The sequence below is a fragment of the Anguilla anguilla genome, chromosome 15, assembly GCF_013347855.1.
Source record: "Anguilla anguilla isolate fAngAng1 chromosome 15, fAngAng1.pri, whole genome shotgun sequence".
NCBI lineage: Eukaryota > Metazoa > Chordata > Actinopteri > Anguilliformes > Anguillidae > Anguilla > Anguilla anguilla.
This window is the reverse complement of record NC_049215.1, coordinates 24,534,993-24,554,099: the sequence shown is the minus strand read 5'-3', so window position 1 is coordinate 24,554,099 and position 19,107 is coordinate 24,534,993. Positions and strand designations below refer to the sequence as shown.

At 39.3% G+C, this 19,107-nt stretch overlaps 1 long non-coding RNA gene across 1 annotated transcript; it reads left to right on the top strand.

The window, feature by feature from the left end:
• Positions 1–7,282: 7,282 nt before the first annotated feature.
• On the top strand, positions 7,283–18,181 carry LOC118214666. Its single transcript, XR_004762666.1, has 3 exons — positions 7,283–7,400; positions 7,634–7,744; positions 17,557–18,181. It is a non-coding gene; the product is annotated as an uncharacterized LOC118214666 (long non-coding RNA).
• Positions 18,182–19,107: the final 926 nt, after the last annotated feature.

The following is a 19,107-nucleotide window of genomic DNA, read 5'->3' as shown; positions in this document are numbered from 1 at the left end:
CTCTCTCTTCATTGCCTGTTCTCTTTATTTGAATGCATGAATGAATTTTATGAATTCATTTTTGAGAATTTAAAAATACATAAAATATTGCACTGCAGTTATTACGTGCATTTAAAATCATAGAGGATTTTAAAAAACACAACAAAGCTAAGATGGCTTTTTTAAGTGACACGAATCAATCCTCACCCCTTCTATTGATACATACACATATCTTTCATGGAGTAGTTATTACTTCTCAGTGCTGTTTAAATGGTTGAACTAACTGTTCTGATGATGGAACTCAGAAATGGCTTGGAAAGAACTTTGATATCTTTGATATGATTTTAACGTCTTGGTTACTTTTTGATCTATTCATTGACTTTTAGTGACGAGTTATATACCATTATTCAATAGCTGGAATACTTGAAAGATCTGTTAATCCAGGGCTGCTGGGTGGCGCAATATTTTTTACTGCTTTAAATTGTGAATTCTGACTATATTAGTGATCTGTGTGTTTGTAAAGCATAATTTCCTTTCTTGGTGATCTTAGCACGTACAGTATATGGGCCACTGGCAAAGGAAAGCAGAGACCTTCCATTCTTGATAGTGTTGCTGTATATTGTGTGCAGAACTCCGGGCTGTTTCTCCATGGTGTGTGCGTGCCTGGGGGCGTGCGTGCCTGGGGGTCGTGTGTGCGTGCGTTTTATTTACCTGTTTACACTTGCAAACTTTTAGACTGAACTTGATTTAAGTAGGCAGGCCAAGCATATCGTTAGCGAGAGTCACTTGTGAGTATCAAGATTGTGGAGCTTGATAACTCAATCTTTCAGTGCAGCAGCTCACTCACTGTAGGATGGATTCTGCACTGAACGACTGTCCAATCTAGAGGTGTATTTACTAGCTGCTGATTGGATAGATCGGTATCACCATACTACTGAATGAAGAGGCAAGTCTAAGTATTTTTTTGTGAATGGGGCCAAAAGATGCAGCTCATTTTAAGTTATTTCCACAACAGCTACTGTAGATGGAATGAGCACTGGCCTTGTGAGGCATGACGCATGACTGCATCTAAAAAATTTCTAAAAACCAAAATTCCACTTTCAGTTTCTGGGTAGACCTGTTTGGTAAATGCGTTGGATCCAAGCGGACTGGAAAATGTTGAGAATCAGGAAGCGCTGGTTATTCTGTCTGCACTCAAGGGATACAGCGTAAATAAGACAATATGGTCATTGTCAAGAGCCTTCCATCATTCTAGCCCATGTTTTCTCCAGGTGTCAAAGAATCAGATGAATGACCCATCAGGCACAAAAGCGGCCAGAAAAATGAAACAAAGTAATGGTAACCAATCAGAGGCCTCTAAATTAAGTGTAGCCAATCAGAGGGCTATAAAGTTAGGTCAGCCCAATGATGGGTATGCCTGTGACAGCACAGGTAACCGCACACACACTCCTCCACACAGTCCTCTATTCTTGCTGTTTGTTTCCATTTGGCATGCATTTGCGGGTTTACAGTTCTTTCTTTCTCTCTCCACTGTCTGTCATTAATGCCAGTCCTGTGCCAGGAATTTACCAAATTATGAGGAAAAGAAAAAATAAAGGAAGGATATGCAGTCATGATGCCCTCTTTAGGTCTGATATTGTCTGATATTATTAGGTCTGATAACTGCCATTTTATCTTTTTTTGTAAATGTTTTTCCCTGAAAGGTTTGAAAGGAAAGCAATAAAGCCCATTCAAAGGGTGTGAATGCAGAAAACCCCTTTGGGAGATTGACCAAAGGGCTCCTTTTCTTTAGCTGGTAATCAAATTGGAGCTGAAATGAAATTGGAGTTTTCTTATGAAAATAGCCTTTGTTGCCTGGAAGGCCGGGTAATACATAAACAATAAGCAGCCCCTTTGTGTGGGTAATATATTCATGCTTTCCGAGAGGTGTAAAAGCCAGAGCTCCGCCAGTATAAAAGACAGCTCCAGGTTGGTCGAAGAGCATTTTCGATTGCCAGGTTTAAGGAGTTTGTGTGGCTGTGCTCCCTCCCCTTCCCTCCCTGCCTCCCTCTCTCCTGCACTCCTTTCCTCCCCTTTCTCTCTCTCTCTCTCTCTCTCTCACTCACTCCTTCCCTCTTTCTTTCTTTTCTCCTCTCCTCCTCCCATTGCTCTCTCTTCCACTATATAAGAGCTTCCTCTTGAGGGGTTTTGGTTGGGTTCTTTTTGCCTCCCATTGCAACATGTCCTGGGAGACTGCGGTGCATCTCAGCCTGGTCAGGGGCTCTCTGGAGGAGAGTATCAGCAGCAGAGGGGGACGCAGGTACAGCCACTGGACTGGGCAGAGAAGAGGAGCTGGTCTTTCCAGGTCAATGTTCATCCATGCAGGTGGACTTCCAGAAGAGAGAGAGAGAGGGGGAAAGAGAAACTGCAGCTCATAATGTAAGTGAGCGAATGTTCCCTAAGCTTGGTTTTCTTTGGAGGAGGGCACTCTGAGCCTGTCCAGAGCAGCATTAGCATTGGATAGGTCTGAGATAAGTCTTGGAGAGTGAACAGCTGGGGGTTAAGTGTCCTGGGTAGTCTTAAGAAGATGCAGTCATGTTGGAAGATCTGCATTCCAGAATGGCACAGTGTGGTATGTATAGTAAGGCAGGCAGGTCTGTTCACCAGTCTGGCATACAGGTGGCACATTGTACCAAGATGTTCAGGGACATGATGAACATTTCAATAAACGCATTTACAGTATTGCCTCAATTTTATTTTTTTTTGGCAGATGTGAGTAACTTCGGTGTGAAAACAAAATGTTTCAATTAACACAGGAATCTGCTAGACTTTTACTTGGGTCTATAGGGTCATTTCAAATATGTATTTAATCCAGGTATATTCTGTGAAGATGCAGTGATTCAAGGTTCAAGCATGGAAATTAAATTCAGAGATTATGAGGTAGCCTACTAATGAAAATTGATTATATAAATAAAAAGCAGAAGAAAAGGAGTGTGAAATGTGTTCCATGCCTGTTGGGTCGGCCTCATATTTTAAAATAATCTTGATCTTGCCATTTCTTTTGAAATGTCATCTTTAAGGGCCACTTGAAGTTTTAATACAAGGAATCTTGAACATTTCACTGTAAGTAGATGTGTGCATTTATCAGTCTGAATTTGTACTTCGTTATCATACCACCTGGGATAACTGTTTTCACTTGAAATGTTTTACACGAATGCCAGGAAAGGGCACTCCCCTGACATTGAACTGAAGACTGAACTGGGGAAACAATGTGATCAAGATTGCAGTGACTGGGGTTGTTGGGTGGCGCATATGGATTAAGTCCGGGTTCTGTGTGTAATGGTGTGCCTCTTGGTCTAGGATAAAATGCTAACAGCTCCAGCATAGACTATGGCTGAGGGAGTCCTGTTGGACGAAACACATTTGGTCACAGTGCCACCCAGGGAGGGGGGCTTCAGTCAGCAGGGTAACCCCCATTTCTCCCTGTGGTTGAACAGAAGCCTACAGTCTGCAGCAGATGGTGGACTGCAGATCAAAAAGATGCTACCAGTCTGGTTCTGCAAAGTAGTTGTGTCGACTCATTGAAGCAGCTTTCTCCTGTAGTACTGTGTGGCTCGCAGGCAAACAGGAATCACGCATGATGAGGCTGATAGACTCCAGCGCATGAGTGTCATTGACACAGCGATGACTCAAGAGCTGTCTGCTATTCCTTCTCCCTTCCATTACTTGATATTAAACAAGCTGAATCTGTGGTGCCCTCTAGTGCCTACTGCTTATATTCATTCAACAACCCTTACAAATCATCAGCATGATCACCATATTATTAATGGTCTGTTATGCAAGTTGTGCATGTACAAATTACATATTAGTCCTGAAATGTACCACTCCAGTCTAGGTTGCATTGGTCTCTGGATTAGTAGTTCTCAAATATTCTTTAGTTTAAGTTGGCAAGCATTTCTTTGTATTTGTTGTATTCATTGTATTTTGCAGTTGAAACAGCAAAACTATATGAAATGGTTAGTGACAAAGTGGTAATAAACCTTTGCTCTCTCACGTAATGCATGCATTGCTTTGGAAGCATCTCTTAAATAATGTTCAATTTGATATATGAACATTGACAATGCAGGCATATATTGGTGTCCTCATCAACAGCATTGGTAGCAATGCATTCAGCCTTCCTTGGTAGAGTGTGGTGTTTTAGAAAATGAAATAGTTTTATTTTTTATATATATGTTAGATTATTTAGTATGACCAAAACAATTACATTTTATTAGACCTGGTACATATTTTTGTGGAAAACAAAACAGAAATATATTTGGATTTTTATGTCTGCACCGATGTGTCTGTATGTACATTTTTAGTATTGTTTTGGCATGCACACAGTAGGTCAGAATTTTTACAATTTTTTTGCAGACTAATTGAAGGATGACTGGCACTAAACATGAAGAAAATTGATTATATCGCCATCAAGTGGTGAAAAATAAGAATTTTCTCAAGGCAGTCTTAATTAGCTTGAACATGTTGTTTTCTTTCTTTCATCCTTTTTCATTGGTTGTCCCAAAACAATCACATTGTATTTTATAGAGTTCTCTAGAGAGGGGGTAATATTGTCTACTGCTTCACATAAGTATATTTTGTGGAAACATTTTAAGATGTAGCACATTGAGTGGGTGTTATGGAAAAGCCCCGCCCCCCCCCCCTCCCCCTGCAAACACACAGAAAAGCACTATAAGTGGTTGTTAAAATGGGTTCTCAAGCTTTTTAAACTAACCCCTTTATGATTTCTTTTCTGTGTATGTGTTTCTCCTCCCACCTTTCCAGTTAAATGTTTGAGTGTGGGATGTTAAATAAGGCAGTGCAGCAAAGTTCATTCTACTTCAAACTGTCATATGTTTCCCCCCTCTCCTCTTCTCACATTTCCTTTCGTTTGTTATTTTAGCTCAGCAGTGCTACATCAGCTTGGCATTTATTGCTTCAAGGTAGTCTCGTGTGACCAACATACACAGGACAGTTTACTCATCTAATTTGTCTGTACACGCTGCGGCTTTCAGCCTGTGTTCAATATGGGCCAAATTTCCTAACATGAATGTGTTATGTAGGGCGTCACTCTAGGCACTCTCTCACCCTGTAGGAGTTCAGAAATAGTTTGGCAATCACTGCAGACATGTAACTAATTATCCAGTTAAGGGCAAAATATATAGTTTTCAACAGCGCATGACAGTATAGTGACTTATGATTGATAAATGTGGAGGAATTGTCAGAATCATGTCCAAAATATGCTGGATGTCCAATCCAATTACTACATTTTTACATACTCAGTGAAGTTTCGTTTGTTTCATTGGATCTTTCCTTTCTTTTGTTTTTGTCCATCAGATATGTGAGCGGCAAGTTGGAAATGTAGCTGTCGTGTATGTACTTATTCATTATTTTGTGTCTTCATTGGTTGATATTGCACATCATGGATTGAATTCAATAAGACCATTTCATATAGCAGTCTTGTGTTAACTTTGAAATGTTGCATTTGTTGAAAATTGGGTAAGTTATAACCAATTCAATAAAATAAATTCTCTGAATGTATTACAGGACAAGAAGTGGGACTCTCCAATGTTTCAATGAGATGACTAGTATGTGAGCATTCTCATAGTATGTAGAATTTCATCCAAAAACCTTGATGAGGTATATTTGAATTCAGCCACATTTATTCAGAGGTTTCATTTTGGAAAAAGGTATTAACTACCTATTATCAGAAGGTTATCATAGTCATTTATTGAAAATTCTAACTTGACATTTTTTAAATAATTGCAGGATGAGATTTACAGACAGAATGTAGAAATTTACTTTGAATACTGTCCAGGATTCTATTGAAAAGCCAAACAATGGAGCTTTTGCAGCCATTGAGAAATGTCTGAGCAGTAGAAAGATTGAATCTGAGAGAAATTATTATAAAATGAGTTATTTACAATAAGGATAGAGTTAGCTATATACATACTTACTATGCCCCATCGATAGTCTATGCTTTAAAACATTCTGTCCAGTTGTCCTTTCTTTTTTCCCCAACAGCAAACCATTCTAAAAATGTAAAATAATGTATGTGCTCTGACAGGTGCATAGTCGGAGTAGTCACCATTCAAATAATGAACAGAAGAAAGAAAATCCCTCATTTAGAGAGGGTTAAATATGGTTCATAGTGCCCTAAAAACAAGTACATGGGAATCTATATAAAGTCTGCCATCAAAGAGGCAGAATGGATAGAAACTTCTCACAGATGGAGTCTACACATTATTACTGGTAGACTCAATCCACCATAGGCTGTTAGAGAGACCACCACCATCGAATTTCCTGGGTCTAGGATTACCCAGTAGCCCCTTTCACACATGGAATCTGCAACATTACTGAGTTCTATTATCCGGGTCTGGTAGTGGTTTACCCGTTCACACGTGTCTCCTATATGGAAAAATACTGTGTCAAGGATTACATTGCGGATAGATTAAGAATGCAGAACAAAGTCAAAATGGCTTTATTAAAATACAATATCTGTAATAATCACCCAATTTATATTTACCCAATACTCTGATGTTTTTCAAGGTCAATTTCATTTGTCAATCCACTTACTCTGAACACAAGCCAATTGGTCTCTCTTTGAATGTTTGCCACACCCGTGATGACGACTTCAGCAATAATAGTTAATAGCAAGTATGTGTGTGTGTGTGTGTGTGTCAATTGCAGTATCCTTAGCTGGAGTTTAAACCTCATGTTTAAGCCTCTACACCACAGAACTGCATTTCAAATGGAATAACTACTCCTCATTCCACAGCTTTGCATAGCTCCTCCAGCCGTTATACAGTTCTGAAGTCTAGAGATTTAAACATGAGGTTTAAACACCGGCGAAGGACACTGCTATTGACCCTGTTGGTTCTCACTAGTCAAAAATCTAAACCAGCCAATGCTTAAATGTTCCACTTTAGCTTTTGTCATGTCACTGAGTTAATTACCTTAACAAATAACCAAACGTATGTTACTCCATAAATATGTGAAGCACCACGTAGTGTGGGGTAGTGTCATTTATAATATTCGTCATAAATGTACGTATTGTCACGTTTCCAGGATAATCAGAATGGTTTCTTGACCTAGGAATTCGGCCTTCTAATCTACCATTCCAAAAAGTATAACTCGTTAAGTCTAACTTGTGAAAAGTTTGGACATAGATGAACATTCAAATCAGAAGCCTACTTCCTCTGCATAATGCTGGAATTTGCGCTTACGTAAATCCGGATGTTCATATATCCTCCCTGATTTTTTTGCCATAGATGTGACCTCATTGCAGAGGTGGAGTTGGGATCGCGAGATGAAAGGAACCGGACGGTGGGTCGTGGCGGGAATTTTGAAGTCAATTTACGGCATTTTGTATCATAGTCTACCAACAGTGTTTCCGTCAGAGAACGGTATGTCCTGTTTCCTGGGTGCAAAAATGAAGCGTGAGGGTCATTCACTTTGTTAGTGCGTTGCCCAGCTAAACTCCTTTTGGACGTGTCCGTGTCTGTGCCTGATTCTGCGCTTTGGAAAAAAAAACTTTAATTTCTGATAGATATTGTGAGAAGTTGTCGTTTTTGCAATATTAACGTTTGTTTTGGGACTGGGGTTCCTGTTATTCTTTCTCCCTGTCTGGAAAATGAAGCAACTCCGTTTAAGTCCTCAATGGACTCCACGCGTTTGTGTTCAATATGGAGAGAAAAATATCCGTGGCAGGCCCTGCATAGTTGCCTGAGGACTGATATGGAGGGCTGAGGTGAGTAAGCTACACCTTGCTCCCTGTCATTTAGATTAAGGACGCTGCCTTTTTTTTGTTTTGTGTTTTGACATACTCCACACACACGTCTTTGTTAACCTGCCCTTTTTGGTGACCAGACCACTATAGCACGTATCTTGGTAGTATTAAATGGAAGGTCGTAGTGCTGCAGAAGCATAGACTTGCGTTTGATTGGTGAAATTCAATGAAAATCACTTGTTTGCGTTGTTTAGAAAGTTACCACTAGAAGGCACTGTGGAGCTATAATAGATGAAGCCTCTTGTCAACCAAGATTCTTTGCATCCAGCAGGCATGCGTAGATAGTTCTGAACCAGTAAACACTAAATTTGTTACCTAAATTCGGAAGCTCATTCTAAACAATCGAATGAGTGTTTTGTTTCTCCAAATATATACGGCAGAATCAACGAAGCAAAGGAGTAATACTTGTTTGTTTTTGATCAAGTGTTTAATAAATAAATCTAAATGATGCCTTATCCCCTGTATATTTTGGGCTGTTATACTTTCTCAGGGGTGAAATGCATGATGGTTTTTTTTGTGCTTAATGACTTTTGGGGGGGAAAGAAAGCATTAGCTACAACCCTGACATTTCTGTCACCACTGTGTTCAAAATAAATGCAGGGTAGTGGCTATTTACATAAGTAGGAAGTGCTCTCGTGCCCTGTGAATACACTGGAGATGTATGAAAGCACAGCGATGGTAAAGTAACCAGTGTCTAGCTTTATTTGTTGACAGAAGCCTATATGGTTATAGTAAGCATACATCAGAGCACTTTATTTTTTCCATAAAATGAACCCCATCATGTAAAAGTTCTCATAGAACTGTGTTGAAACGTAAGTGGAAAGAATAATGAGGAACGGGATATCACTCTCGGTGGGTGAAATGAGAGACTGTCATAAATATGGCTCTTACTTGTGTTGTCTATGTTGGTATCCTTAAAATGCAACAAACTAAAATATTCCAAACATTTTATACATTTTCTGATATTCATTCTGTGCTACTGTTGTGCATTGGCTGTACAATTTATTATTATTATTATTATTATTATTATTATTATTTGATTTTTATTTTTTGCTGTATGAGACATAATTCCTGCCGCTAAATAGGTTTCAATATAGTATGGTGAAACAGGGAGGCATTGAAAAGTCACAGATAAAGATTTTAAAAACATCTGATGTGTTCTATATCATGACTAAAACACTCCTGCATTAAAATGTGATGTAGGTCTATAATTGATGCTGTATTAACATTAAACGTTATCGGTTTTTATTTTATTGATTAGGAAAAATAATTACTATACCCACATTGTGGGAATTCTGGTTGCTATTTATAAATAAGTCATACTTTAAATGCAATTTTTCTTCATTTAAATCAAGGATACTATTTTTATGCTTTCTATATATTGTTTAAATATGAATATGATAGCTATACAATTATTTACTGAGCAACCGCAGTGTTATCGTTTTATTTAATCTGAGAGATCGTTTATTTGTATTTGTGGATGGCTCTTGCAACCTTTGGATAAAGTCTTTGCGATAGCTACGAGGGCAGCTGCAAGTGGCTCTTTGCTCCAGGTAGGCTATATCAGAGGCTGATCGCGCACTGCTCGCGTGCCATGGGCGCTAGTTGGACGATAACGTCGTTGGCACATTCGGTATACAATCCGGCGCGTGACCTCGGCGCTTTGTGACGGTAGTGTGTGCGCACCGCAGCTGGGCAAACAGCACAGAGCGCGGTCACCATGGCTCGCGGCTCGCTTGCGCGACACTCATAATTAGGCTCTCACTACACGGGAAGGCTTCAACCCCAGCAATTTGATCGCAGATTATCCCTGAAATTACACAAATGCACTAGAAAACCGATTATGGGGGACATTTCAAGTGCGCAAAGCTGGCCATTGGGGAAACTCGGTGTTGTGCTGAAACAAGTTGTATGACGATTACATGATTTCAGAACTATTTTCAATGAACGTAGAGAACGCATTTTACAACCACGGATGTCTCAATGTCCTAATGGGTTTGAATAGGCTTTCATTTAGCTTGGGATTGGAGCATATCTAGACTCTTCTCCACCTTCCTATTCCACTCTTTTTCTAACTGGACAAATTGCCTCTAAATGCAGGACTGATCAGAAAAGAGGCAGTAGAATTCAAGTGATTGGCCCCACACAAAGTGAATCAGACGCTGGCTATAATTACACTTTTCTTTCTCAGTAAGTGTTTGATTTATACCCCCTTTAAAATAAATAAATAAATAATTTTTTAAAAAAATGATATAATGATAATGGTATAGTCTGATACACTATTGCATCAAGATAATCATTGTTAAACATTTAGTGTGCATTTTGGTTTTTGGTTATTTTTTCCAAATAAAATTCCCTAGAGAATATGTGGATATTGGCAGTTTGACTGAGCTGATTTGTGGATCTTGGGGCACACATTTTCAGAAGTTTCCTTGAAGTCACAATCATTTTTTGAGGCACTAATTTGCATATGTATATTCTTTATACCTATATTGAAGATTCAGGTTTTGTTTTATTTTGAATTTTGTGGAAAATCAATTAGGAGTGAGCCTTGGTGATAGGCTACTTGTTCCATTTATGGCAGTACAAACTTGTCAAATAAACTTCAAACCTATGCTGAAAATGAAAACGATAATAACTGAGTGTCTGTATGATGGCCACAAGGCATTTGCCAGAAAGCAGGGAGAATGCATGATGCACAATACAAATCACTGCAGGACTGTATGTTGCTCAAACATGTATAGTTATATAAAGGATATATGAATGGTAATCACTGCTGCAAAAAATGTAAATGAGTTCTACCTTTAAGAAAGAAGGGTGGGGGAAAACAGGATTGATACAGAAAATGTATGTAGCATGACACCTGTTGTGCCAAAGTTGTGCATAACAACAAAGGGTTCTATTCAGTCCTATTGAGCCCGGTGCAATTACCTGCCATTAAAGATCCAGGTCTGCGATGTTTATGCCCACCACTCTCACCCTGCAAATTCGCTCATTACGCATAAATGCATAACCAGGAAATGCGTCCAGAAATTTGCCTCCTTTCAGACTGTTTTGGGCCTCTTCATTCATTACGATGTGTTTGAATTGCCCTTTTTGTTGAAGTTTAACCCTACCGCTGGCAATGTGGGGTCCGGAGCTGCTCATTTATGTCTGACAGCCATTCAGGGCTGCGTGCGTGGAGGCAGCTGCCCGGCTTGTGGTTCCCAGCAGGACAAAATGGCACACTTCTTTTAGCGCAATTATCCGCATGCATTACCCCCATGTTCCAGGCCACTCACACATGCCTCCTGTATCGCAGTCACACTCCTTCCTTAAAATGTAGCCCCTCCCCTTTTTGGGGGTGTTTGAGCACCCAGGAGAGAGATGCAGGTCTGACAGCCGGACATGGAACTGGGACATTAAGTACCATTACTTTTCCACGGAGACTCTGCAACAGCAACTTCTTTGCACTTTTTCCAACTGTTGATCACCTGACAACACCAGCAGGCCCCCAAACTTCCTGAAAGACAAAAAATCCCAGCCAATTTGTTTTTATAGGTGCTAGTGTTCAAAAACTCCTACAACGGACAGACTGAAAATGATGCTGCACACTGCTTTCATTACTTCCATTTATTTAACCGTTTGTACAGCTTTTCAATCACAGACAGAACAGGCACACTTTTATTGAGATTTTTGGACAAAGATTTAAAATCAAAGCATTAATTACTTGTAGGTCTCTATCTGCATAATTTACAAGCTGAGATGTCCTTGTGGTCAATGCTAAGTAGGAAAAACCAGTACATGCCTCAAGACCAGAATCGGTGAGCATCGAAACAGCATACGGACAGGGGTTAGGAAAAGCTCTGCAGCAGCACATTTTTTTCCATGCAGGACACTGATTAGCCCATCTCTTGGATATATTGCCTTTGAAAAAATAAGTTTGTCATGCAGGGGAGGGAAAACGACAGAACACTGCTCCTAAAAGCAACCTTCTGGATCTATAGACTGTAGTAATATTATATAGGAGATTATATTATTACTTACAGTATCTATCTGTGTGAATGATGTACTTTTGGTTCTGATGTATTGTGGAACTGTGAGATACAACATGTAAAATCCTTTCTTGTAGTGGTGTCTTATGAAAATCTCAAGCCTACATGTATATTTTGTATATTGTTACATTTGAGTGATGATGGAGGGATGTTAATTTTACATATTCCATGGGGATGATTAATAGATTATGGTTTATAATATAATATAATTATTATAAGGTTCCTTTTTGTGATAATGTGGACACTAAAATACCCGGGAAAGAATATATGTATTGTATTTGGTTCATTGATCTATTCCCAGCATCAGGAAATGACATCATCCATTTGTCTTATTAAAAAAAAGCATGCTCCATGTCTGATTGATACCTGATGAAGACCAATGGGTCAAAACCATAGACTGCGCAGTAGGGAAACGGGGGACCCTTATATGGTCATAAAGTTTGGGCTGGGTCTGGGTCATCCGCATCAAGCGTGTTTCATTGGACCAATGAAAGCAGTGTGCGGCGTCCTTTTTAGCCTGTTTACCCTAAACTTCCTGAGCCGTTGGTGCACCTGCAGGCTGATATTTCTCCTGCTCCGCTCCTTTCGTCTCCCGCTGGTAAAAAGCCTTTTTCAATTGTAAGTGGCCAGGTGTCCAAATGTCAGCCTCCGTGTCACCGAAGAGAGCGTTTTAATATCTTCACTTTGCTGGTGGCACAAATTTTGCCGAACTCTATTTGTGATTGGGGGGTGGGGGGGGTCTAAGTGTTAATTCTGTTGATGTACTGTACAGGAACATTCAGTTAAGTGGTCTGAGTTTCCCTTTGAATTTATGTTGATTTGGGGAAATATGAAAAGAACATTAGGTACTACTGTTTGGTTGCTGCTGTGTTGATTTTGTCACTGGAAACTGGGACGTTTGCGCTATACTATGTATTATAAATAAATGATGCATCTGGAATTTTGTGGCGCATGCCTGTGAGTGCAGCAGGATGTTTAGTGTTAATCTAACTGTTTGAGTCAAAAAGGGATCAAGTGTCAGAGTTAATTTAACTGAACATTTTTGTGCCTATAGTGTGCATGTGGGTGTACATTTGTGTGCACATATACACTGATCGAAGTCACCCCAGACATTAATTTATAAGTAAAACAAGTCTCAGGTTGGGGCATGCTTGTCATAATTGTTAGATTGTGATGTGATGGTTTTCTACCCACCTCTCCAAAGAAAGATTTCTCCTTGTCTCTTGATTTCTGTCATTAAGTTATCATAATGTGTATGAACTACACAGCTAAAATAAAACTGAAATATAATTTCTAAAGATGTATACTTACAATGTATAGTACAGCTTTACTCAATGCTCAATGGCAATAATTCACCCCCTCTTCAAAAAAGAAAGAAAAAAGCCAGTTCACTGTGTTATTGACAGAATAATACTCACTGTATTATTTTCTCTGAAGCCAGTTATTTATCTGTCAAAAGCATGTGGCAACTTGCCAACAATTGTGACAAAAGAAGAACATCTGACAGCTCTGTATTCTTATTGGAGCAGAATAAGAACCTCTTACAGCTCTGTATTCTTATTGGAGCAGAATAAGAACCTCTTACAGCTCAGCATTCCTATTGGAGAAGAATAAGAACCTCTTACAGCTCTGTATTCTTATTGGAGCAGAAGAAGAAGCTCTTACAGCCCAGTGTTCCTATTGGAGCAGAAGAAGAAGCTCTGGAAGCTCAATATTATTGTTGAATAAGAGCTTATTATAGCTCAGTATTCTATTTATTAGGCCCTTCTGCATTCACCGCCTGGGACATTACATATTGCAGATGCAGCAATTTACAGATTACATTTTTACATACAATCGATAGAGCTGCATATTTACTGAAGAAATTCAGGTTAAGTGCATTGGTCAAGAGCATAACGGCACCACCCCAGCTGGGAATTGAGCCCACAACCTTTGAGTTGCAGGCCTGGTTCCTTAACCATTATACTACAATATTTCCCCAGTCTCTGGGACAGTGATCCTGTTCTGACAAAATAATATTTTCAGAACCATTTCTGAATAATTAAGATGAAATAATTGAGATGAGTGCATAAACTCCTTTCAGTATTTTATATTTTATTTTATTTTTTTACACCTTGGGTAAAAAGTGACATTGAAATACTTACTCAGAATACTGTACAGACACACACACACACACACACACACACACACACACACACACATCCATGTCGAACTCAACTGTATTTGTTGATTTGATGCTCATCAAATATTTGGCCGTATGGAACGCATTCTGCCAACAGCCACGTAAAAGCTGTGACATTTCATCAAACTCCAAAAATGTTGATTGTTCCACATATGGGCTCGGTGCTGCTCCGTGTACACTGTTTAATGTATTTTGTGGTTCAAACATGACAGAATTTTTGTAATAGCAGTGGATGAGGTAGACCAGCAGCAGACAGGGCGCAGACCGGTTCGGACCTTCTGCAGCACAGCTTTTCGGCAGGCGTCTGTTCTATATGTTCGGTTTGTTTGCTCTAAAAGGTTTGATGCTTATTATCTGATGTATAGGCTGAAAGACGAGCCTTTTCATTTTTCGAATTATCCTGGCAGGAGATAAATACATCTTAATCCTCACAAAAATGTCAGGGGTTCCTCAGTCGGATTTTGTGGAGGGGGTGGGTGATTTTGAAAATATGCAATAGAAACGCCTATGAATTCTCACTGATTTTGAAAATATGCAAAAGAAACGCCTATGAATTTTCAATGGATAAGATGTATTCCAACGATGTGTTCTGCGTCAGTAATTTCAAGTTCGCTTGCTGCCTGCTGCAGGTAGGCTTATGCGAGTTGTGTCAAAAATTCCTGAACCAATAGCCTAATCTGTCTTTTCACGCGCGCGTATTTTACTGAGCGCAGGGAATAATACACGGAATTCTTACGTTAATGTTGCATAGGATAATTTTACAGGTAAGAAGCCGGTAAAATTAGAAGAATATAAGCGCTGACGTAGAAGGCGGCTCTGAAATTATATATCTGCTCCAGCACTGGATTAAAATAGAGAGGGGGAAGAAGAATACAAGGCGCTGGACAATGCACAAAGCTGTTCGGCAATTACATTAAAAAATATTTGAAATAGGGGAGAGCGGGGAAATACCTAACAGCTTTCATATTTGGCTCAAGTCTGAAAATATTAATATAGATAGATAGATGGGGGGGGGGGGGGGACGTTGTGTCTATTGATCGATGCATCTACCTAGAAAGTCCATTCTACTTCTACGTGTAAACATTCTACGCCGCGTTAGGTTTTGCCCAGCTCTCCCCCTACCATTTCCATTGAGTATCCTTGTAACAAATTTTGCAATATGTACAAAAGTTACCAAGTTAGCGATTGTGGACCAGGTGGGCAGCCGTATGCCGCACCGGTCACTGTCTCAACTAAATTAAAATTTGCCTGACTTAAACAATATTATACACGCATTGTATACATTGTCTGTAGGCCTAGTAGTGCGCATTCAGTTCTATCCACAGATGACACCAGGATTAATCCCACTGGTGTTGTGTGGGACAAACATCTGTGGTACTTTAAATTATTCACTGAGGGCCTGATGCCGCCTGACCTGAGGATCTTAGGTGTTTTTTATACGCACCCCGACTACAGTGCATTTACACTCACGAGCATCCCCACTCGAACAACGCAATCGCTTAACTCCGCAATGGGTGGTAGCCTAGAGTTGCACTGAATATGCCCTCTATGGCCTCAAATTTGTGCGGCCAATCATGCGATTTTCAGGCAAATCAGTGTTTTTGCAACTATTACATTGATTTTAATTTAGACAAATAACATGGTTTATATGGCGTGAACAAAGACCACGACACTGCATGAGACAAAATGAATTACATACGAATTGTAACGGATAATTCAGAAAGTAGTTTGTTGTGAATTATCATTTAGGTATGAATTATTAGTCTTATGTTTACCAAATGTGGTGACATTTAAATATTGATTTAAACATGTAGGCCTATTTCATTTCAAATTTAATTAATATGAACTAATACTCTAAATTAAATAATTTGGAGTTTATGTTCAAATGAAACAATAAAATAAAACTACATTGCTACAAATCTGCTATGAAATTAGAAGGTATTGCATGTAAAGCCGTTGTCCTCCAAATGGACTCAGTTGTAATTATGCTGCGCGATAGGTTATCCCTTTTTATTCCATATTTTCCTGCGAGCGAAGTCTGTGTAGCCTACATAAAATAAGATGAATAGCGCTCGAGTCTCAAGCCGGGATTCATATAGCCCCGAATCCAATTGGACACACCTTTTCAATGACACTCCAACCAAAGCTCACGTCTCATATTCCCTCTTAAATCACCCGTGTGGGTGGAGCTCACGTGGGATTTGCTGACCAGTTGTCGTAGATGCCAATCACAATTAAGAACGGTTTCTCAGAGATGGTGATAATGTTATAATGTTTTTCTTCATCTTTGATACATGTGCAAGTCTTCACAGGCATACAGACAGATAATAGGATAAATGCATTGACTCTGGAGGGGATTTGGGAAAATGAGTCCATTCTATATTCTATTGAATTCACAAATGCAAGTATTATGTGTAAGCTTCACGTTTGAGCAAAAATTGTGTATGACTTGAGTTTTTGACAGCCACATTTACCATAGATGACTAAACAATTTCCCCAAACTAATCACAGCCAAAGTTGTTCTCCATCTTAACCTCACAATTTTGAGAGCTAGTATTCAGGCAGAAGCTATTCAGTTTGTGAATCTGATGATCAGGACAGTTATAACTTCCTGTTGAACAAGGATGGCTAAGGGCAAGCAAATAAGTTTGTAGTAGCCATTTTAAGTACTGTTTTAAAATATAATGAGAGCAAGTATGCACTGGAATTTCCAAAATGCTTTCTTGCATTGTGAAAGGATAAAAGTACATAAACAATGAAGTTCATTGAATAATTTCTTGTAGACACTCAGGAAATGGTGTTTCTTATCAATGTAGGTGGATGCAGTGCCGTTCATACCTTCCATCCAGTCCTGTAACAATCATCTAATATTTGTGTTTACACTATTCTGAATCTACTGTAGCCATAAAAAAACTGTAAGTGTGTGAAACTGGAGCAACTGGCGTTCACTTTAGGGAATTTTGTTTCATTGGCATCAGTAGTTGTGCTGTTTGCCGGAGTGACACGTTCATTTTCTGCGTGTAGGAGCCGATTATAAAAATCATAGTGGTGCAAGAGGAAATTGAAAGTAATCTTTGTGTTGGTGCAAGAAATCAGGACGCCTCTTCACATTTAAAGTGAATATACTTGTCAGGGCTGAACGGCGACAACACAGGAACTGTTGGGGTCTACTCCGGGGAGTGAAATCAGCTCAGGCTCAATCGGACTCAGGAGACAGTCTTCACTTAACGGTCTGTTGAAGTATACGGGGAAGGACTCTACAGAATCATTGTGTTGCCCGAGGGGAGGAGGTTTTATTCTGTTCTCCTGAAGGGCTTGAACATGGTTGGGCACGGTTGGTTCCATGCTCTAGGATACTTGAAATGTAGATTATTATATTTAAAACCTGGGAAATTATATAGAAAATAGACAGTTCTATGTTTAGCATCTTGTGCGCTCTTGCCTCCTGGGTGCAGCCTGCAATCCCATATTTATTTTTCATGTCGGACTGCATTATCCTGACTGGCTGCATAATGTAGCAACAGAATAAGTGAAAATATTTTTCCTGTTTCTTTTAGAACACTTGATAGATTGCTGACAACCTAATTCCGGGGAGTTGCAGCTCCTGTAGTGACCTGCTGCAGGTATTGCAAATGGACTTGAACATTGCTCTTTTAATCTCTGTAGGGCAACAGCAGTTGCTTTTATAGTATCTGTTTTAATTTTCTGGATTGTAACTTGGTTGAGTAATGTGATGCATGCAAAATTGCAGGGGAAGCTAACAAGGTCTAACAATGCAATTGCCACTGCAACTCATTAACGGGTTCATTTGATATTTTCAGCAAAAAAGTTATACAGAAAACCAATGTCATTTTAGACTGTCATGACCACACCTTGTGTAGTAAACTGGGCCCCCTCCATCTGCGTCTTAATTCAAGTAACCTAAAATATGTGCAAAAAAAAAAAAAAAACTCCATCCACATCCACACTGCCATTAACCTGTCTTAATGGTTACCACTGTTTGTTTTACCACGACAGCGTCTTTGTTTTTTGTTAAAATTGTTTTATTTTGATCGTGTCATTGTATTTATGGACCTATCCCTACTTGGAGGGGTATACTGAACCCTGACTTTTTTTTCCATCTCAGGTATCAATGCTATTGTTACTGGATTTTATTTTAAGTGTAATGTGTGTGAAAATAAAGCAATTTGCTTGACTCATTATGGATACTGTCTCATATGTGTATATATATATATGTGTATATATATTTTTTTTACAAAACCTACGTGTTGAAGCATGCCTGTATATCTAGGTGGAGAATGGTGATATGAATCCTCACGAACAAAAATAGGAAGTAAAATATTTGCTTCCTGTTTCCTACCTATGGATTTGTAGTTCATTTGGTTTTGCAAGCAACAGTGAGGAAAGCATGGAGACCCATTAAAATCACCATTTGAGCCCGTTGCGTGCAATGGAGGGGGATTGTATACCAAAGACGATTTGCTTTCCTTTGTCTGTGCAGCAAAGGGGCCAAGTCATGTTAAGACAATATTTGAAAATATTTTGGGTTTAACAAAGGGGTTGTGTCTCCGTAGAAACAACTGAAACAACCAGCAATGAAAATGAACCAAAACTAGGGTTTCATACGGCATTTTGTTTGAGAATATTGTTTTGAATCAGAGCCATGACTGACACCACTTATCGCTCTGGAAAAAGCTGCCATATGGGTTGCTCAATGTGAAAATGTTTTGTTTCCCCTTTTGATAGTGTTTCAGGGTTTATAATACAAGATTTTTTTTTCTCAATTTCAGTGCAGCCTCATGCAATAATAGCAATTTCTATTGGGGCTTTTTTAGTTCAGCCTTCCCAATTAAGTGCACTAGGACCTCTAATTTACCCATCACACAAAAATGAAATTCTGTTGCCCTTCGGCTTTGTAAAGTGCATGGCTGGGTCCTCGAGCTTCTCTCTTCTGTTGATTTTTATCTTGGATTATGGAGTATAGAGAGTTTTAGATGGAGATTACAGTCCCCCTCCCCCACTATATTTACCACATATCCTACAGTCATTCCTGTGTTGTCGTTGTTCATCCGTGACAAACTGTTATTTTGCCTTTGATTCTCCAGGGG